The sequence below is a fragment of the Myotis brandtii genome, unplaced genomic scaffold, assembly GCF_000412655.1.
Source record: "Myotis brandtii unplaced genomic scaffold, ASM41265v1 scaffold143, whole genome shotgun sequence".
NCBI lineage: Eukaryota > Metazoa > Chordata > Mammalia > Chiroptera > Vespertilionidae > Myotis > Myotis brandtii.
The window spans coordinates 796,663-817,431 of record NW_005355115.1 but is presented as its reverse complement, the minus strand read 5'-3'; the positions used below and the strand labels follow the sequence as shown (position 1 = coordinate 817,431).

Genomic DNA, 20,769 nt, shown 5'->3' with positions numbered 1-20,769 from the left:
TGACCTTATTTAATTAGATGATTCATCCCTCACACATGCAGAACTATAAGCTAAACATTTATTTAACACAAACACGAAACACAATACCAATTAAAGACCTGCCTTGAAATGTTTTTTCTATTTCATTTTCCTTTGCCTTGAAATAAGGTCCTGCAGCAGCATTGTGTTGGGTGGCTCAGTGCTATCAGATTACAGAGGGACATTTGTTTGTACACAATGGGGTCAAGTTTTCCAAAACACACCACACATGTGTGCAGCCTTGATAACCTTTTATCCTTCTGTCCTTGTTGTAAATCTCTGGAAGATTTTAACCTTTAAGCAGAGATTGCCATCTCTATGAAAACACTGAGTTCCTTACTCTGATCTTATCTCATGTATCTTGCTACTTTCATTTACCACGGAGGGGTCTCCCTCAGCCCTGGTCAAACAATGCTGGGGTGCGTTCCAGTTGCGGTGGCGGGCAGCCTGCAGCTGGCTGCAGTTGTGCAGAGAGCATCAGAGGGCTTGGGTGTGAGGCCAAGCCTTACAGTTCAGTGGTTCTTTGTTAGATGAGGTTCAAAATAACACTGCAGTATTTTCATAATATTCATAATGGACCAATCAGAGCTGTCTCTGTGCAGGAGCAGAGGCCTGGGGCCCACATGGGTAAATAGTGGAGAGGTCTGTGGGAGGGTCCAAGGTGGCTGAAATGGAGGTGTGGAGGGCAATCCTCCAGGCTCAGGGCAGGAGTTACTGCATGGTTGAAAATATCTCAGCTTTTTAATAATTAGTAGGGCCATCTTAGCTCTCTGTTTCTTCCTTTCACAGACCTCGTTCACTCCATGCCCCCGAGACCAGGAGTTGGTGACCTTGACCATTGACTTCATGTCTCTGAAATTTTCATTTCCCTCTCAGGGATTTTGTTTGACTTTAAGAATGATATGTGTGTGTTGCCCTGGCCGGTTTGGCTCAGTGGATGGAGCATCGGCCTGCGGACTGAAGGGTCCCAGGTTTGATTCCGGTCAAGGGCATGTACCTTGGTTGCGGGCACATCCCCAGTAGGAGGCGTGCAGGAGGCAGCTGATTGATGTTTCTAACTCTCTATCCCTCTCCCTTCCTCTCTGTAAAAAATCAATAAAATATATATTTTTTTAAAAAGAATGATATGTGTGCACTGCTCAAAATGAAAGAAGTACCCTGAGAAGTCATGGCCATTCCATGATTTTCTTTATCTGGACATGCTCACTTTAGTTTTCACTTCATTATGAGAGTATTTTATAAAGACGAACCCAATAGCATTCTTCACTAGTCCTCATACTCCTTGGTTACGTATTGGTTTCTGACACCATGTAGTGCCTCCTTCTTCCCGGTGACCCCTTTTCCTCTCCTGAGTCTCATCGCTCCACTTTTTGCTCCTTTCCCTCCTCCTTCTGTGATTCTGTCCTTCTCATTCTACCAGCGCTCCACTGTGAACCTGCCAAAACCTCTCCTGGATCCATGGCTTATCTCTCCTGACACCCTTTCTCTTAGGAAGCTTGTCCACTTCCACGGTTTTAATTATCAATTTATCTGAAAATTCCCAAAACTGTATTTCCACCATGATCTCTTGGCTAAATAGTAGGAGCTTCTCTCCAACCGTGCTATTTCCAACTAAATCTAAATTCAACTCATCTAGCACTGAACACGCCTCCTTCTCTCTCAATGCTGTCTGCTCACCCACCTCTGCTCAGATTTACCAACGGCTGACTTCCTTCCCAGTTTCCTGGCTCACAACCCCCACAGGTGTCCTTAGACACAAGAATCAAGGGCACGAGTGGGGGCACTAAGTCAACCAGTCACTAAGTTCTGTTCATGACTCCACTGCTAACGTTTGCTTTCCCTCGGCCACAACATTGGTTTGCACATTGTCATCTCACACCTGGATGACTGCAGGAATCTCCTCAATGGGCCCCCTCCCTCCTTTCTTCTCTGCCCTGTAACCGATCACAGCACAGGCTGATTAATTTGTGTACAGCACTATTTTTCAAAGATTGCTACTATATACATTAAACCTCAAATGCCCAGAGAGTGTTTGAGCCAATTCACCTGGCAAGCTGATCACCACAACTTCATGTAAACCCAGATGTGCCACATGTTCCTCCCATAACACTTGGATACAGAGCAGGCTGACCTTCTCACAAGCTTATATTGTACCTTCCTTTGCATAATACGCCATAAGCATTAATGATAACTATTGGTTGAATGGGTTGCTATCTCTCAGCTTCTTCTATACTATTCTTGGCAACTGGACTTCTCTATTGCTCCTTTTTGAGCCTCGCCTTACTTAGTAACAATAATTACTATCATTTATCAAGCCCTTGCTCTGTGTCAGGCATTAGGCTCAGCACTGTGCATGCACTAAGCTCATTTAATTCTTCCAACCCTTCATTGTTAGAGCTACATTATCCCCAGTTTACAGGTGAAGAAACTGAGGTTTGGGTAAATGAAAGAACATACGCAGATCACACAGTAAGTAGCTGAGTCTGCTGCCAGAATCTGAACTCCTCACCTTACTTAGAATTGTGTCCCCTTATCTAAAAAACAGGCATTAGAATAGCAGCTAAGGTATAGGATGATTGGAATAACCAAATGCGTTCGTCTTTATAGAGCACTGAGCACTGAGCACACTCAGTAATTATTGCCTATTATTAAATTTTTCAATGCCTGAGCCTTGCCGCCCATTAAGAGTATAAACTTAAAGATCACAGCACAGGCTGATTAATTTGTGTACAGCACTATTTTTCAAAGATTGCTACTATATACATTAAACCTCAAATGCCCAGAGAGTGTTTGAGCCAATTCACCTGGCAAGCTGATCACCACAACTTCATGTAAACCCAGATGTGCCACATGTTCCTCCCATAACACTTGGATACAGAGCAGGCTGACCTTCTCACAAGCTTATATTGTACCTTCCTTTGCATAATACGCCATAAGCATTAATGATAACTATTGGTTGAATGGGTTGCTATCTCTCAGCTTCTTCTATACTATTCTTGGCAACTGGACTTCTCTATTGCTCCTTTTTGAGCCTCGCCTTACTTAGTAACAATAATTACTATCATTTATCAAGCCCTTGCTCTGTGTCAGGCATTAGGCTCAGCACTGTGCATGCACTAAGCTCATTTAATTCTTCCAACCCTTCATTGTTAGAGCTACATTATCCCCAGTTTACAGGTGAAGAAACTGAGGTTTGGGTAAATGAAAGAACATATGCAGATCACACAGTAAGTAGCTGAGTCTGCTGCCAAAATCTGAACTCCTCACCTTACTTAGAATTGTGCCCCCTTATCTAAAAACAGGCATTAGAATAGCAGCTGAGGTATAGGATGATTGGAATAACCAAATGAGTTCGTCTTTATAGAGCACTGAGCACTGAGCACACTCAGTAATTATTGCCTATTATTAAATTTTTCAATGCCTGAGCCTTGCCGCCCATGAAGAGTATAAGCTTAAAGGAAAGGATTATTTGCCTTTTTAATTCTATAGCAAGTCTCTCCCGTGGAGATTCCTGCACTATGCTGTGATTTAACAAGTTTTACTGTTGTAGTACCTTTAAGAAATAGGCAATATTCTAATTATTTTAACCATCACAACCAGTCATACAATATGGGCTGAAATGCTGAGCTGGTAACTAACTCGTGAATTCACAATGTACCCACAGCCAACACATGCTTTTCACCCAACAAGCCTTTCTTGCAGCATCTATTCTGTGCCCAAACTCACAGGCATGGGGGCGGCGGAGGAGGAGGGGGGGAACTCAGAGAAGGGAAAAGGGACCTCCCAGGGCTTCTATAGAGGAGGCAACAATTACACCGATGAACTTGAACTATATCAAGAAATGTCGGGCGGAGAGGTTCTAGGGGCATATTTTATGATTCAAAAGCAGCCTTGATTTATTGTCTATCCATATTCAGGTCAATAGAGAAAGTGGCAGGTCAGCAAAGCATAATTAGTATTTCTTTTCCCCTTTTTCTTGGAATCAGGACAAAACGTATTAAAGCGACACTGAGTAAAATCTATAACCTCCCACGGTCACTTGGCACTAGAAGAGCTGGAAAACTCCTCACTCTCACAGGCAGCTGTGAGGTGTGTCTGCTCCTCTCAGCAGCAGCAACAATGAGAACCCTCTACATGATGCTCACAGCAGCGGGCACTTCTGGCCCAACTTTCAGGCACAGGAACGGGGATTGCTTCTGCTGCCCGGTTTAGCCATTTTCTCTCCTACAGTTAGGACTCAGGGGTTCTCAACCCCAGCTGAGTAAATGAATCGCTTCAGAGAGTAAAATACATAATAATTCCATTCCCACGCCCATGCCCTTTCCCCAGAGATTCTGATTCAGTTGCTCCTGGGAGGTGTCTGGGCATTGTTCTTTTTGGCGGGTGAGTGGGGTGGGGGTTAGGTTTCTGTAGAGATACGACTAGATAACAGGTGTTAAAATTGGCTAAAACTTGGAGCAGGCAATAGCTTGATCTAGTTACAGATTCCTAGCAAACCTGGAGTCCGTGTTGCTACAAAGCTGCCAGAATTCTGTCACTTTAATTCTCTGTCCCACCTGACATTTATCCTCATATCGCTGACCAAAGCCAGACATGAGTTTCTTCTCATCTCAGTGCTCCGGAAAGATTCCTTGTATGTTCCTGGGCAAACAACCTCTGAACATCTCTTTTTTTTATTCCATAAAATGGGAACATGCCCTAGCCGACTTGGCTCAGTGGATAGAGCGTCAGCCTGCGGACTGAAGGGTCCCAGGTTTGATTCTGGCCAAGGGCACATGCCTGAGTTGCAAGCTTGATCTCCAGTAGGAGGCATGCAGGAGGCAGCTGATCAATGATTCTCATCATTGATGTTTCTATCTCTCTTTCCTTCTCCCTTCCTCTCTGAAATCAATAATATATATGAAAATGGGAAGAAGATACCTACTTCACCTGTGACGTGGTGAAAGAAGGGGAAGTCTCAGTCTGGGCTGGATCTATGCAGTAAGGAGAAGTGATTAATCCTATTAGCCAAGGATGGGGAGAAGCACCAAGGCTGAATGGTCAAGAAGACAGCACCAATTTCCAAAATCAGCAGGGCCAATGACCCTTGAATTTGGAGTGGAGAAACCTCGATAAGGATAAGAAAATACCAAATACCAGTAGCAACTGAAAGTATTTTGCAATTATTCTTGGATTTGACATAGCTTATTTGTACTTTCTTTCCATGAGCTACATAGGCTTGTTAACAGTGACTGTTTTTCTTATTCACTTGTCTCATAACAATGTAAGGGGGAAAAGAAGGATCAATGACCACCATTTTTTTTTTTACAGAAGGCTGAAAGAGATAAAAATAAACCCCTGTTAAACACAGGTCTTATCCATGAAATGAAAAATGAGTCTCTCCCACACTCACCTATATTCCCTGAGCCAACCATTTAATCTAGGGGTCTCTCTGTTCCCCAGTTAGTTTTCCTTTCTTTTCTTTTTTCCCCTTTCATTGCCAGAACAAGGCTGCCTTTGATAGTCTTCAAGAGAAAAACCTAAACCTCAAGTTTGCAAATCTAGAGTTTAATCCATGGGAAGTTGTTTTTAATATCATTAATTACTAAAGCCAAAGCCAACACAAAAATAATAATGGTAAAAATGACTAAAACTCTTTCAAACTTTTTTAAGTGTTAAAAGAGTTGTCCACACTCCCCATGTATTATTTTATATTTCCAGTGGGAAGAAGATGTTGTTAAGGATCAATACATGAATTTGACAATGAAAATTTATTGTACTTCTGTGTGCCCTGGCTTGTCCTAAGAGTTAGGAAGAGAGAAAATAAGTCATTTAACTAGTAAGGTACACAGCAAACTATTGGTGATTTAATTTGGAGGAAGGGAAGAAATAATGCATATTGAAGGGTTGGAGATATTCTGTTACAGTACAAGTATTCATGCATTAAGGGTATAATTCAGAAAAAAAATGACCAAAACTTTCATGTCAGGAAAAACTGAGCTGCAGTAGTGGCATGGCCTGGCTTTCTACAATGTATAAGAAAAAAAGGTTCAAGCAACCACACATCAGAGAACTTTTCCTCCCTTCTCGAATGCTCCAGTCAAGTCTGCCAGCTCTTAATCCCAGCACTCTGCCTGACTTTCTTCCAGGGCTGCCTGCAAACTCCTGTCCCCTCAGTCAGTGGGTGGGAGGTAACGCTTACTCTTAACATTTCAGAGATCACCCCTGTCCGGCCTGAGCTGACAGAATGTCCCGTGCTCTGGCTACACACGGCTGCAGCCATCGCCTTGGTCAGCACACTGCAACATGGCTGCCCAGCCATGGAAACGCTCAGGACTGATTCATTAATGCCCTGGTCTTTATGGTATTTTCTAGCGCAGAGACAGGAAAATTTATTAACAACAACAAAAAAAGGTGACAGGGAAAAGAATTCCATTATAGAGAATATACTAAAAAGATCCCAGCTAATTGTCTGATACTCAGTCTCCCTAAGCACAGTCTCAACTTAATCGACAGGCTGCACAATGCTCTTGACCACACATGCTTTACGCTCCCAACATACATGCCGTAGCTATGCATGATACATACATGCCACAGCTGCACATATCCAACATACACGCCACAGCTTTACATATCCAATGTACATGGCACAGCTTTACATATCCAACATACATGTCACAGCTGTACATATCCAACATGCATGCCACAGCTCTCCATATCCAACATACATGCCACAGCTGCACATATCCTACAAAAGAGAAAATCAGGCAAAGAGATTGCTAACCAGCTCTCCATATCCAACATACATGCCACAGCTGCACATATCCAACATACACGCCACAGCTTTACATATCCAATGTACATGGCACAGCTTTACATATCCAACATACATGTCACAGCTGTACATATCCAACATGCATACCACAGCTGCACATATCCTACAAAAGAGAAAATTAGGCAAAGAGATTCCTAAATGGAAGATGCCTTAAGAGGAGTGTCGCTGAGGTCTTGCTGCAAAGGGAGACAGACCCCAGGAGGAGAAGTGCCTGTTACCTGGCCAGCACTGAAGTCCCCAGACCCGCTCCTGCTGCAAAAGACGCCTCAACGCTTCCCAGTTTCCACTAGGAGGCCATTTGCCCTTCGGCCTCCTTGAAGGCCTCACGGCTGAAGAAAGAGCCGAACAGGACTCATTGCGAGGCTCAGGCAGCTGCCGCCAAGCTCAGCGTCCCTCCTGCTGGTGCCTCCCTGCCCTGTGCTCCGAGCCTCACAGAGCCATTCCGCAGAGCCTGCTGCTGTTTCAAAAACAAGAAGTGATTTCCTGGTCCCCTTCCCGGATGGCGTGCGCGATTTCCCTCACGCCCATGGGAAGTCCTTCAGATCCTTCTTATCTGGGAACCTCACCACTGAGTGGCCGGACTTGTTTGGCCAATGCCCCTAGCTCTTGTTTTCCTTTCTCCAAAGAAAAAAAAAAATCAGAAAACTGAAACCAAAGCAAACTCAAATGGGTTGGAGCTAATGACGGGTGTAGGATACCCTGGTTTAAACCTCGGAAAGATGTCCACTTTGATTTCAGAGGGGAAAGAAAATTAAAATTATTGATGATTTCCTTTCGCAGCAGTGCCTAAAAGTTAGAGAATGGGAAGACCTACAGAACCTCCCATGGCTTTAGGGTCTGGAACTTCCACTATGCTGCAAGAAGGGACAGCTAGTTCTTCCAGATTTCTAGGGAAGCTCTACGAAAATTTGTGCATCAAAGTTTAAACTCTGTGACACTTCAGATATCATTTTGATAACATTATTATGTAACACTTAGCCCAGCCTGTGCCCTCTCACAGTCTGGGAGCCCTCGGGCCTAAGCCACCAGTCAGACATCCTTAGTCCTGCCGTGGAGGCGGGAGAGGCTCCTACCACCACTGCTGCACTCGCCAGCCGTGAGCCCAACTTGTGGCTGAGGGGCACTCCCCCTATGGGAGTGCACTGACCACCAGGGGGCAGCTCCTGTGTTGAGCGTCTGCCCCCTGGTGGTCAGTGCGCATCAAGCCACCGGTCATTCTGCTGTTCAGTCAATTTGCATATTAGCCTGTTATTATATAGGATAAGAAGATCCATGAAAAAGGGCCAGTTGGCTGGCTGTAGTCAGGTTGTTGGGTTTAAAGATAAATTCTAATCAGTTTTTGAGCTGGAAGTGACCTACCCATCCTGATTTTACAAGTGAGGCAAATGAGGCCCAAGGGGAAACAAGGACTTGTCCAAGGTCCGAACACAGATGGGAAGTAATAGATTATCACCCACTCGTTCTTCAACTTCAGCATGGGGAATGCTGCTCAATTGCCTGCCCGTGAGCCTTGTGCACAGATGGCTTGCTGAATGAGGCCTGGCCTGGAGCTGGGAATCTGCATTGCAAGTAAGTGCTCCAGGTGAGCCTGATGCAGGTAATCCCCAGACTGTAGTTAGAGAAACCAGTGTAGTGTCAAAGCAAGGACACCAGAATCAGACTGTAGAGAGTCAAGCCATAGTCCCACCAACTTCTCCTCACCGAGACTCAGTTTTCTTATGTACGAAAGTGGGTAATAATACTGCTGAGCACCAGTGAGAGCCTGAGATAGAGGGAGAGCTCAAGAACTGTCCATTACTGTCTGGAGACCTGGGCTCCAATCCTCTAAGCTCATAGTCTTCCCTGCTCTACACCGTCCGTTGCCTGTCTTCCCTTCTGGCTGTCAGCCACCACCAAAGGAACTCAGGCTTGAGACAAAAGTTAAGTATTTCGATAAAAGGAGGATGAACCTTCAAAATATCATTCTTTTATTTCTTGGCACTGATTCTCAACTGTATTCTCCAGCCTACTCCCTGCAGTTACTGGGAGGGAGACCACGGTGGCTGTCCCCCCACAGCTGACCCTCTTTGCTGGGGAACTCATGCATAGCTAGTCTGTGAGCTCAAGGGGTGAACGGAGATTGGTCTAAGCAAGGTGATTTCATTCTCCTGGGGGCGTTGAGGTAAGCTTGGATATGTGGCTGATCATGGGTGCACATTTACCTCTGCATTTACTGTTAGTGGCACAATAAAGGTTCTTGTTATTATTCCAGCTCTAATTGGGTTTTCTGTTATTTGTAGCTAAAAGCCATTATAATAAAGTGGTGAATCACTATAAAAAATAAATCTTTTGATTCCATATAAAATACTACCCTGGGCCTAAATAAAACAGGGGGAAAATCAAAATGTATACAGAGCCAAATGACTTAAATCATATTCTAAAATATTCCAAATCCACTTCTTATGCTAAATATGTGTGGTATTGACTTGTTCTATAGTAATGGACTAAAATACTCCAGATTCTTTCTTACACTAAAAATCTTCAATATTAAATGTAAGTCCTGGAAAAGCACCTGGGTCTTAAAAACCCAAAATAGCCAGAGCTTAAGAGTAGCCCCAAACTCCAGACCTGCCAAATAGTAGCTCCGCGGAAACTCAGCTTACTTAATCTTTCTGGGCCTCAGTTTCCCTATCTGTAAAATAATATTACCTACATCAGGGTTGTTGTAAAGATTAAATACACATAAAAATGCTTAGAACAGTGTGTGGCACACAGTGAGCATGTGTGTTAGCTACTGTTATTTTTGCAGAGAAGAAATTTCCGTTGTAATAATAGTAGCATATGGTTTGGGTATTGTCTTTGCCTTTGCTTTACGCTAGCTTTGCCTCAGGTGCAGCATGGATTGATCGGCCCTTTCCAGATGCTTCCGAAATATATCCTATTGTCTCTGTCATGAGATTTGGCTCCTTTAAGAGTAACCTGAGTGGTTGGTATAAATGTAGATACCTGGTAGCAGCTGTGTTGGGAGGAATGGAGAAAACGTAGGAGGACACCGGGCATTAACACGATGGTAAAGGACACAAAGAGAACTCAGCAGGCTGATGGCTTTGGGAAGTAAATGTCTGGGGGCAGAGTTCACCCAGAGCTGGAGAAAGCGAGGCTGCAGACCTTGATATTTACAAAAAGATGCACAGTGTGGGGGCACTTGACTTGGACACTTCTTGCCTTAACAAACACCCTGCTGTCAGAGCGAGCTCCGGATAAGGGCTTTTCCAACTGCTTCCCCCCCTCCCCCCCCCGCCCCCGGCTTGCTTTGGGTCATCGGTGGCAGTTGGCTCTCTGACATGGAAAGGGGCGTCGTCCAGTGGCTGTCCCGGCGCTTCCCCAAGGAGCAATTCCTCTCTCACCCACAGTCCGTTTGTTGCTAGGAACACTCTGTGCTTGTCACACTCACTTTACAATGAAAACAAAGACAAATAAAGAATGGAACCACCATATGGTCCCGGCTGCAACCCAGAACTAACTGCTGATGGGGAGACTTTGCCCCGTCGCAGCTACAGATGTGTGGTCTGTGGCAGGGGCCCTGCCCTTCACCTGCATTGTAAGATGTTGAAGTTGGTGGCAAGTTGACCCCAGACTTCTTCAACCTGACGCAGCGGTGAAGCCAGAGTAACTATCTTTCCGGCTGCGTTATCTATGTTTGTGTTTGTATGAAGTATCTCAGCACTTTAGAGCCTAACCTCATTAGAGACAAAGCTATTTTCAGAGGCAGAGATGTCGGCACCAAATAAGTGTGTATTTCTCAGCAAGCTCCAGGCTGTTTCGCACTTCTGCCCTTTCTCCTTCGTCACTCAGCTCACTTTTGGTGACTCTTTAAGCTACAGGTGTTATGTCTTTTAAAGACCCTTGTAGCCCTCCCAGCCTGGGCCAAGAGTTCTGTCTCCCTGGTCCCACCCTACCAGGTGCATCTTTTGCAGTCACCACACTGCATTCAGGTAACTCCTTTCCTGCATTGACTGTGAGCTCCTTGATGGCAGGGGCCAGTCTCATTGATTGTTTGCCCAGCTCCTAACATAGTGCTGGCCTATCGCAGCTCATCGACAAAAGCAGACAACAGGAAACTGATCCGTTTCACTCCATTGCTGGTTCCCTCTCAGCATTAGAATGTGCTGTGGCTCAGTCATTGGAACTCTTCTCTGTTGATGCTTATTCCCAGGTGATCTCCATGAGTTTCAGGATTTAAATCAGCGAATTTCAACCTTTTTCATCTCATGGCACACATAAACTAATTACTGAAATTCTTCAACACACCAAAAAATAGCACATTTTTTGCCAATCTGATAAAAAAAATATAGGTACAATTTTGATTCATTCACACCAGATGGCTATTGTTGTGTTGGCTGTTGTCACATTTTTAATTTGACAGTGAGTTTCAGGATTTAAATCAGCGAATTTCAACCTTTTTCATCTCATGGCACACATAAACTAATTACTGAAATTCTTCAACACACCAAAAAATAGCACATTTTTTGCCAATCTGATAAAAAAAATATAGGTACAATTTTGATTCATTCACACCAGATGGCTATTGTTGTGTTGACTGTTGTCACATTTTTAATTTGACAGTCTAAGGGGAAAGAGGTCAGGTATTGCATATTTTAAAAGTTCTTGCAGCACACCGGTTGAAAATTGCTGGTTTAAATCCTTGGGCTGATGGCCTCCAAATGTGTATCTTTATCAGGGACATTTCACCTGAATTCCTGACCCATATATCCAACTGCCTACTTAATATCCCCACTTAGATGCTCAATAAGATCTCACAGTGAACATGTCCAAAACTAAACTTCTGAGTTTTCCCTCCCAAACGAACTACCCCAATAGTCTCTCCCATCTTAGTAAACGGTATCTTCATCCTCCCAGTTAACTCAGACCAAAACCCTAAGAGTCATCCTTGAGTCTTCCCTTGCACATGTTATGTTTAATTTGCCATCAAGTCCTGTCAACCCTACCTTCAAGATACATGCATATTTAGGCAGCTCTTACCTCTTCCACTGCTATCATTCTCATTCAAGCCATCATTGTCTCTTGACTGGGTTATTGGTCTCTGTGTAAGACTGCAGTTAGATGGTCCTCATAAAACATAAGCTATATAACGTCCATCACCTATGCCCAACCCTTGGGCACTCCCCTCTCACACAGTCAAGGTGAAAGTCCCTTCAATGGCCTGTAAGCCCTGCACCACCCCATCAGCATCCCTGCTCCTCCCACCACTTATTTCCTCTTTTACTTCTCTTTCCCTCACTCACATTGCTCCAGCGTGCTGACCTCCTTGTGAGCCAGGTACAATTCTAGCTCAGAGTCTTCCTACTTTGCTCTTCTCTCTGTCTGGAATGCTCTTTGTCCAGATACCCTCATGTCTCTCTCCCTATTCCCTTCCCACCTTTGCCCCAATCCTCATTTTCTTAGCAAAGACTTAGCTAACTGCCATATTTCACATTTCAGCCCTCCCACTCCTGTTTCCCTGATTATTTTTTCCATATTATATATCACCTCTAACATACTATAATGTACTTATTTATTTTGTTTATTGGCTATCTCCACCTTCCATCCCCAACTAGAACATAAGCTCCCTGAGGGGAGAGATGCCTGTTTGGTTCACTACAGAAGAGTATTTGGAAGTGTAACACACAAGCAAAGTTATGAATGCCACAGCATTAGCATATACATAGCAGAAGCATATGCAAAAGTACACAACGCTTCACCTTTGGAAGCACCCTGACCTCCATGTATTGGCAGGTTAAGTCCTGGTTTGTTTTTTAATTCACAACAAGATGTTGGTAACCCTTTTGACTCAATGTGGCCCAGGGTCAGCTCTTGTTTGGTATTTCTATTTCAAGGCCAGCAAAATTGACCTCTGGCACTGACCTGTCCTTATGCAAGGAAGGAACCAAAAAATAATTGGGCAGTTTTATAGTATACAAATGATCTTGTTCTTATCTTCTGTGTGTATACCTTGGCAGAGTCTCTGTTAATTGGAGTTGGTTGTACTTGTGCTCAGCTGCAGCCTCTCAAGTTTTATTTGTACTTGCTGTTATGGACTCATTCCACCCGTAGACAGAGCTATTACACCTTCTTTGTGTACATAACTTAAGATGATGGTGTTATTTTGCTATGAAAGATACCAAAGCTTCCATCTTTTGAACCCATTGCGTACAGTTGACAACCCCATTCTACTCACCTTCCTACGCTTCCAGCGATGGTCCCAGCTTCTGGCGGAAACCCAAAGCGCCTTCCAAGTGGAATTCTGCTTGTTTGGATGCTACTCCCAGCACTACCTTCCCTGCCTTTGCCCAGAAGAGCGAAGCACGGAGCCATTCCCAGACTCCAGGTTCCACCTTTAGTTCTTACAGGTGACATGCCATCCATGCAGCAGACGTGCCTACTGATGCCCACAGCATGATATATGTCACCCTCAGGCTGCAGCTGGAGTGCATTTGATATCAGAGTTATTAATTGACAAAATGTGTCAATGATTTCTCTTTCCTCACTCCCTTCCATCAGTATTATGGAGAAAAGCAAGATATTTGAAGACGTGGGCATTCCTTCTTGTCTTCATCTGGGAAGGAATCTATTTAGAATGAAGCTGCATTTCCTCTAAAGGACAGGTGTTCTTTTGTCCATGAACTCTGGATAGTCACTCCTATTCTAACCTCTCTCCCTAGTTGTTCATCTCGGTGCAGGTGCTCTGCACTGGCAGATGTTGTATACCTCTGACAGTGAGTGTGATCTGCAAGCATCTGGCAGACCCTAGTTTAGAGCCACCTCTCAGAGTCCATTGTTCTCTACTGTTTTCAGCTCCCCAGCATTTCCTTTGACTTCAAAAGAAAGGTCTCCCCACCCTCCTGCTGTCATTTCTGCTTCTGATTATAGAGGTAATTGCATCAGAATGTATCAAGTCAATTAGTGAGCAACTATGATACCAAAACCACTGGGCAAATATGAGCTGAAGAGTCACCCAGGCCAGGAGATAGCAGAATTAAAGAGTTAAAGAGGGCCTTTACTCATTCATTCCAGCTACCTTGTGTGAGAGGGAAGTTGAGAGGCTTAACCAAGGTCACCACACCATTAGTGTCAGAGCTAGAATTAGAATTTAGATCTTCTGTCTTTGTTTGGGCTGCCAGGCGGCCTTCTGGCTAATCTGGCAGGAAGTCCTCTTTACATTATGCTCTGGTGCCTGCCTCCCTGCCCCCCTGTCCTCCCAGGATACTGTTAAGATACTTTGTCTCTCACCTCTAAAATGGGGTAATTCCACAGGTATCGGTAGGGTGTTTATCTCTACACCTAATGTCTAAGATGGAGTAATGATTTCTCAGTAGAGAAAGAGACAATATTAAACTTGTGTTAAACTTGTGCTTTTTTTTTTTTTAAGTGGTGCTTGGTTCAAAACTTAATTAGTGCCAGAAATGATACCCAATTTTTTCCAGCACCTAAATAGAAGAATGTTAAAGAAATCTTTTTAACATATTAGAATGCAGTTGAACTAAAATTGTGGTGAATGGCATCATGGTAGGCTAAAAAATATGGTACCAGGTGACATCAGTAGTATTGGCTGTCACCCTGTGGCAGGGTTTGAGAAGCAACAACAACAACAACAAAAAGAAACATGTCCAGCCCTAACTGGTTTGGCTCGGTGGATAGAGTGTCGGCCTGCGGACTGAGGGGTCCCGGGTTCGATTCCAGTCAAGGGCATGTACCTTGGTTGCGGGCACATCCCCAGTAGAAGGTGTACAAGAGGCAGCTGATCGATGTTTCTCTCTCATCGATGTTTCTAACTCTCTATCCCTCTCCCTTCCTCTCTGTAAAAACTCAATAAGATATATTTTTTTAAAAAAAAGAAAAAAGAAACATGTCCACCTGCCTCTAATTCCTGAAATTACACTTTTAGAAACAAATTACTGTAAGTTAAGGAACAGACTCTACTCTGACTCAAATATGTTTAGAAGATTGACATATTTTCCATTTCCAATGAGTTGTACATAAACATGAATTAGTTTAAGACATCAAAGAGGCTTTTATATGGGAAAGAATAGAGACAACAGGAGGGCAGTAAAGTTAGAGAGAGGTGAGGAATAACAGAGAGGGGGTGATATTGCAGAGAGCAGTTCTTAATTCTGTCCAAGGGCAGATATTCAGCTCATTCATTAAAATCATCCTGCTAATTGTTGGTGGAATTGCTACAATCACATAGCCAACAAGCCCATTATTTTAGTTTTCTCAGTCCTCAAAATGACCATTGCATACTTCCTCCTCTCCTCGGTCTTAGCAGCAACCTGCCTCATACTGCATTGAGGAAACAGAGTCAATTAAACGGGAATGTTCCTGCTCCTACTCAGGAACTTCCAACCCTCTTACACCTGCACTGCCCTTTCTGCCTTCCCTCTGGTTTGAGAGGATGACATGTCCCTGTCCCTCCTGATGGTGTGCCTCTTCCTCCACTTGTCTCTGTGTCTTGTTTCCTCTTACTTCCTCAGCACTGGATCAGTCCCATCCGCACACAAACATGTTCTAGAATGTCTCTTTAAATGCTTTTCTTGGACTTATGCCTTTCTCTCCCCCATTGACTACAACAGTTTTTTGCTCCCATAACAAGTCATGAACAAAGAGCTGAATACGTTTGTCTCCACTTCCTCAGCCCTCTTCTCTGGCCCCAGAGTCAATCAAATCAGTGTTCCTTCCCTCGTATTGCACAAAGCAGCTCTTTTGGTGGTCACCATGCTTCCACATCACCACAGTCAATGGTACACTTTCTGTTTTCATCTTCCTTGACCCTGCAGCACCACTGGACAGAGTTGGCCACTTCCTCCTCCCTAAAACCTCATATTCTTCTGGCTTCTGTGGCACCCACTCTTCTGATGTCCCTCTTTCCCCACCCATCCCTCCTCTTAGTCTCCTGGTGGCTTTTCTTCCTCTACCTGATCCCTAAATGTTGGTGTGCCCCAGGTTTGGTCCAGGGTCCCACTGTCCATTTGACCTGCTTTATTCCACGGTGAACTCATCAAGTTCCATACTTCAAAGAACATTCATGGAGGAGAGAAAGATAAAGATTTTTTAGCATGTGAATACTGAGAAGGTTTGTACCTCACTGGTCCTGGCTGAAAGGGCTACTAAAAAAAGCTTTTGTGCCATGGACTCCTTTGGCCATCTGGTAGACCCTATTGACGCCTTCTCAGAATAGTGTTTTTAAATGCATAAAGCAAAATACATAGGATTACACTCTATTGAAATATACTTCCTGAAATATTAAAACATGATGTGATTATTTACTACTTTATCAATCTATTCAGCTAAAATATTTAATGAGACAGGTTTAATAACTATCACGTTTTAAGTGATGATGGGAATAAATTAGATTTTTTTAAGAATCTGCAACATAGTAAATGTGATAGAAAAATATTTGTGATTTCTATTGGTAACAAATCATAGGTACTGCTAATACTGCTGTGGTGTATTACCTGTGTTCCTAATGAAAGGAAATTCTAAATTTCATGGACCTCCTGAATTTTATTCATATGGCACACATTAACTTAGGTTAAAGACATATTTGAGAAAAAAGAAAATTAAACATGAGAATCGATCATTTAAAAACTATTCTTTATTACTTTTTAAATTATTAGTTAAAATGATTAATTTGAAGGTGGGATTATAAAAGAAGATATGAACTAAAATAATAAGTAACTCTGAAAAGGAACATAGTAGGTGCTCAATGAATACTTTTTTAATGAATAACGTAATCAAGGGGAGATTTTGCTTTACCACTCATTTCTTTTTCAGCTGGCTAAGGTATATACACCATCAAGGGAACCCAGTACTTCCAAAAGCACAGCATGGCTTTGATTGCTAACACACTTGCACACTGATGTTCCCTGCATTCTTGTTAATAACAGAGTTACAGGAGGTCCCCTACATGTATGGGGAGATACTCCACCATCTTAGCCAAAGAGTAGAAGTAATTTTTGAAGTAGAGCTAGATATCCCCTGGACATCACAGATGTTCAATAAATTTTGCAAGACCTACAATGTGAAGGTAATACAATAAGTCAATATTACCTTCTGGTCAACCAGAGAGGGCCATCCTGTGGTAAAAATTGCCACCCCCCACAGTATGCATTCCACGTCCCAGCAGAGTCTCTGCTCTTTAGTTTCTGCTACAAGTCTAACAGATATTTCCCTGGACTAACACTTCTCCAAGTTCTTCAGAGGAATGATGTATTCTTTTTTAAATGCCCTTTCAAGAATACGTAATATGTCAAGGACAGTGACAATGTTTGCTTGAGAATGAAATCGGAAAAAGACAGGCTGACGCCTGTGTCTATGAGAATCAAACAATAAAGTTGGGGGCAGTGGTGGTGGGAATGGAAAGTGAAGCACAAGTGAAAGTTAATCAAAATTCCTGAAGTTCAGCTCCTTGGGGAGAAGGAAGAATGTGCCTTTTAAAAGCATGGAGATATGGAATGCTGAAAAACAACAGAGCTTGTGACAGCTTGGGGGAAATTAAATATTTGATAGTTAACAAGATCTTGCTAGACCACAAACACCACTTTCTATTTTACGTGTAGTAAGTTACTTTTAAAGAAAATGGAAGGGCACAAAATTTCTGAATACCGTGCATATTACTTGGTAAACTGGCTCCTGTTCAAAACTACTTGCCTGCTTTATTACTGGGGAGAAGCATTCATTGTTCACTTCGGATGGCTCACCTGTAGATGTATTGAATTCCCCATCTCCCCAAACCTGAGCAGTGGGTAAGGCATTGCTTTGGCTCCTTCTTTATTCACTGATCTGTTGTTTCATGTGGTAATGGCCAACTCTAAGAGTCTGCCTGACCATCTAGTCAGCCTGGTGACCAAGTTGATAAACCCTAAGGCTAGTTGCTCTGCGTTCTGTACTTTTTGAGTTTTCCAGAAATAGATGGAGTAAGAGATTAGGGAAACATGTTCACAGTGGCTGCTACTGCCCTTGGATATGGCCCAGCATCCTGCAGACTCTCCCCTTGGTGCATGGAATTGCCCAGCCCTCCATAGCTCCCTCTGATGGCCTATCCTGGGACAGTGAGGGGTCCAGTTTTTCAAGTTCAAGACCTCTCCAGACAACATTGCCTTCTATAACTCAAAGTTTGCCTCTCAGGACCTCGAAACTATTTTTAGAGCTGAGACATAATACACAAAACACAGCTACATATCAACAATACAGGATTATTCCAGGCCCACACCCCTCCAGTTTGCCTCATCTGACCTGAAACACTGAGAGGAAAACCACATATATTTTTAGTCTCTTCCTGAATTCCTCAAATGTCCTTCCATTTTCCATCTTATTTAGGGCCACTGAAATCTGGCCCGTGTTTTACATGGTGATATGTGCACACTCTTAGTATGTATCTCTGCTTGGGACCCTTTATTGGAATCTAAATATGGGCACCCATATAAGTGACCTCTCGCCCTTGGCTCACTTACTAGTCTAAATTAGAAATGGTCCCTTCCTAAGTGCCAGGTTCACCTTGCACATCAGGTGCCCTGGGATTATTTCTATAAACTAACAAGAGCAATATATAAGTATACTTCTATGTCTAAAATCATAGAATTTTTGAGGAATTGTGTAATGATTTAAAGAGAGAAAACGGGTCTCTTAAACCTACAAATACACACACACACACACACACACACACACACACACATGCATGTGTATACCTATAACAACACACCACACACACACTTATATTGTTCTGCATTGCAGTACCGGAGGGGTAAAGAAAGCAGCAACCAGCACACATAATTCTGGACCAGGGAGGCATCTAGCGTTTTTGACACCTGAACCACGTCTGTTATTAACTTCCCCTTCTTTAGATGAAAACACTATTTCTGTTAGTAATCCTCATTTTCTTGATTAATCTTTATGTTTAAAACAATGAAAAAAATAAAACATTTCACCTGGAAATATTATTAAAATGCAGTAAAACATTTCATTGTAAACCAAAATTTGTATTTGTCAAGAAAAAGATTATACTTCGCAGGGTGCACTGTCCTTTACCGTTTTAACTTTTAAACACAAATAAAAACTCTGTGTGGTCCCACAGAATGACAGAATTGAAGCAACTCCTGTTCAGTTTCTTTGTCTTTACAACCACCTGCCCACATTGCTTACTATTAATCTACTGTTCAAGGCCAAGGACATGTCATCATACCGAGGGCCTGGACACACAGAAAGCACGGCCAAATATTTGCAAGCCATTAGGAATTTAATCCTGAAGCAAGCACGCATAGCTGAGTCCCTGTGCGTCAGGAGCCAGTATACAATTGAGTTTTTTTCTGATTTAACTTCGATGTAGAGTGCAATATCCATTAAAATATAAGTAATAAAAATATCAAGTATGAGCTTATGTTGTAGTACTGAAACTCACCAGTGAGGGCAATAATTGTTTAGCACTTAGATCAACAAAACTATCTTTAGGAAGAGTATGTTATCACTGACATTGTTTGGGATGGCTACCATGTAATATTTTTTTAGAAAGAACTTTTAATTAATTTTATTATTGATTTTAAGTTCTCTGCAGACAAGTACCACTTATTGCCTATACCCAGGGGGACCTCTCCCCACATCCCACCCTCGGAGCCACCGATTCCAGTGTCTGCTAAGCTGTCACTCAGGCACGGAGACCTTCGCGTTCGAGGGTCACCCATTTCTCTTACATCAGCCCATCCTTTTTAACTCAGAGCCAACCTTCAGGGGTATAGACCCAAAGTGGGGGGAGGACTTGCCACTAGCAAGCTGGAGTGGAGGTGCGCCCTTGGAAAGGGCGGCCACGTGAATGCCAAGACTCGCTAATGCATTTCCCATCTTCACCAAGGGAAGCTGATCTTGCCCTCTCCTTCCCAGGTCCCCCACCTGCCCCTCATTCCCGCTCCTTCTGGAAACATCTCCCTGACCGGAGGAAGGAAGAGCTGCATAGCTCTCTCTGTGTGTGTGTAGTTCTAGGCCCACCAGGCCACCTGAAAAAAAAATACTGTGTGGTGTGTGGTACTGAGCGGGGGTCAGAGGGAAACCAGCCTCCCCTGCACTTGACCCTGAAGGAAGGAAGCAGGAAGCCCTGCTTGGGGACTGGCTGTGCTATTACCTCCTGACCCTCCCTAATCAAGAACACCGAGCGAATTGCAGAAGGCAGAGCCCCACAGCACTTTCCATACCCCTCTCAAGCTTAGCGACCTTGTCCGGTACAAGAAACAGTCCTGATGGCTACTGCTAAGTGTTCACACTGACCAGCCTCACGACTATGCCTGGGAAGAGGCCCAGCCATCCCCACTTCACAGACAGGAAACTCCATCTCTGAGCAGCTGACGTGGGAGGATGGGACCCAACCCGGGGCTGCCTGGTGTCTGGGCCTTCTGGCCCGCTGGGGGTGGGCTGGCTGGGGATGAGCCCTCCCGTGACTGCAGCATCTGTAGATACCAGAGGCTTAACCTTCACCATTGCGGTCATGCTGCTGGATGTACAGCGTTGGGGTCCATCTATGGCTAATTCAGTCCAGCTGCTCACAGAGCAAGAATCAGAAATGTGTAGAGCGAATGTCTAGATAACTTATTAGCATAATCTGTGTGTAATCAAATGCCAGGTATCTCCTCATTCTTTTCATCCAGGTCTGCCTGTTGTGCCTGCCCTTCAAAATAAGCCCTTCTCAGGAAAGCCTTATGAGAAGGTGAATTTAGCTAAATACGATCATAGGGTTAGTGGGCGAGTTTGTATCATGTCACCTACCCACAGTTAGGAGACATGATACAATAATATGTCTCTTCATTGAGTCATGCATCATTCATTTTTTTCACCAAATATTTGTTGAAAATCTATGCACCAGGCACTAATCTGGACCCTGGAGATAAGCAGTAACTAACACTGTCTCCTAGAAGTTG

General features: G+C 43.6%; 1 protein-coding gene across 4 annotated transcripts in view; it reads right to left on the bottom strand.

Moving 5' to 3' along the window:
• The window catches only part of ADGRF5 (adhesion G protein-coupled receptor F5), a 105,766-nt gene that overhangs the window by 68,910 nt on the left and 16,087 nt on the right, over positions 1 to 20,769 (bottom strand). The window contains exon 1 of one of the 4 annotated variants that reach the window (XM_005860925.2): positions 7,051 to 7,338. The exons of the other annotated variants lie outside the window; for them this stretch is intronic. The gene's annotated coding sequence lies outside the window, so the exon portion shown is untranslated. Of the gene's footprint in view, positions 1 to 7,050; positions 7,339 to 20,769 lie in introns of those variants that run through there. 4 annotated transcript variants of the gene reach the window in all.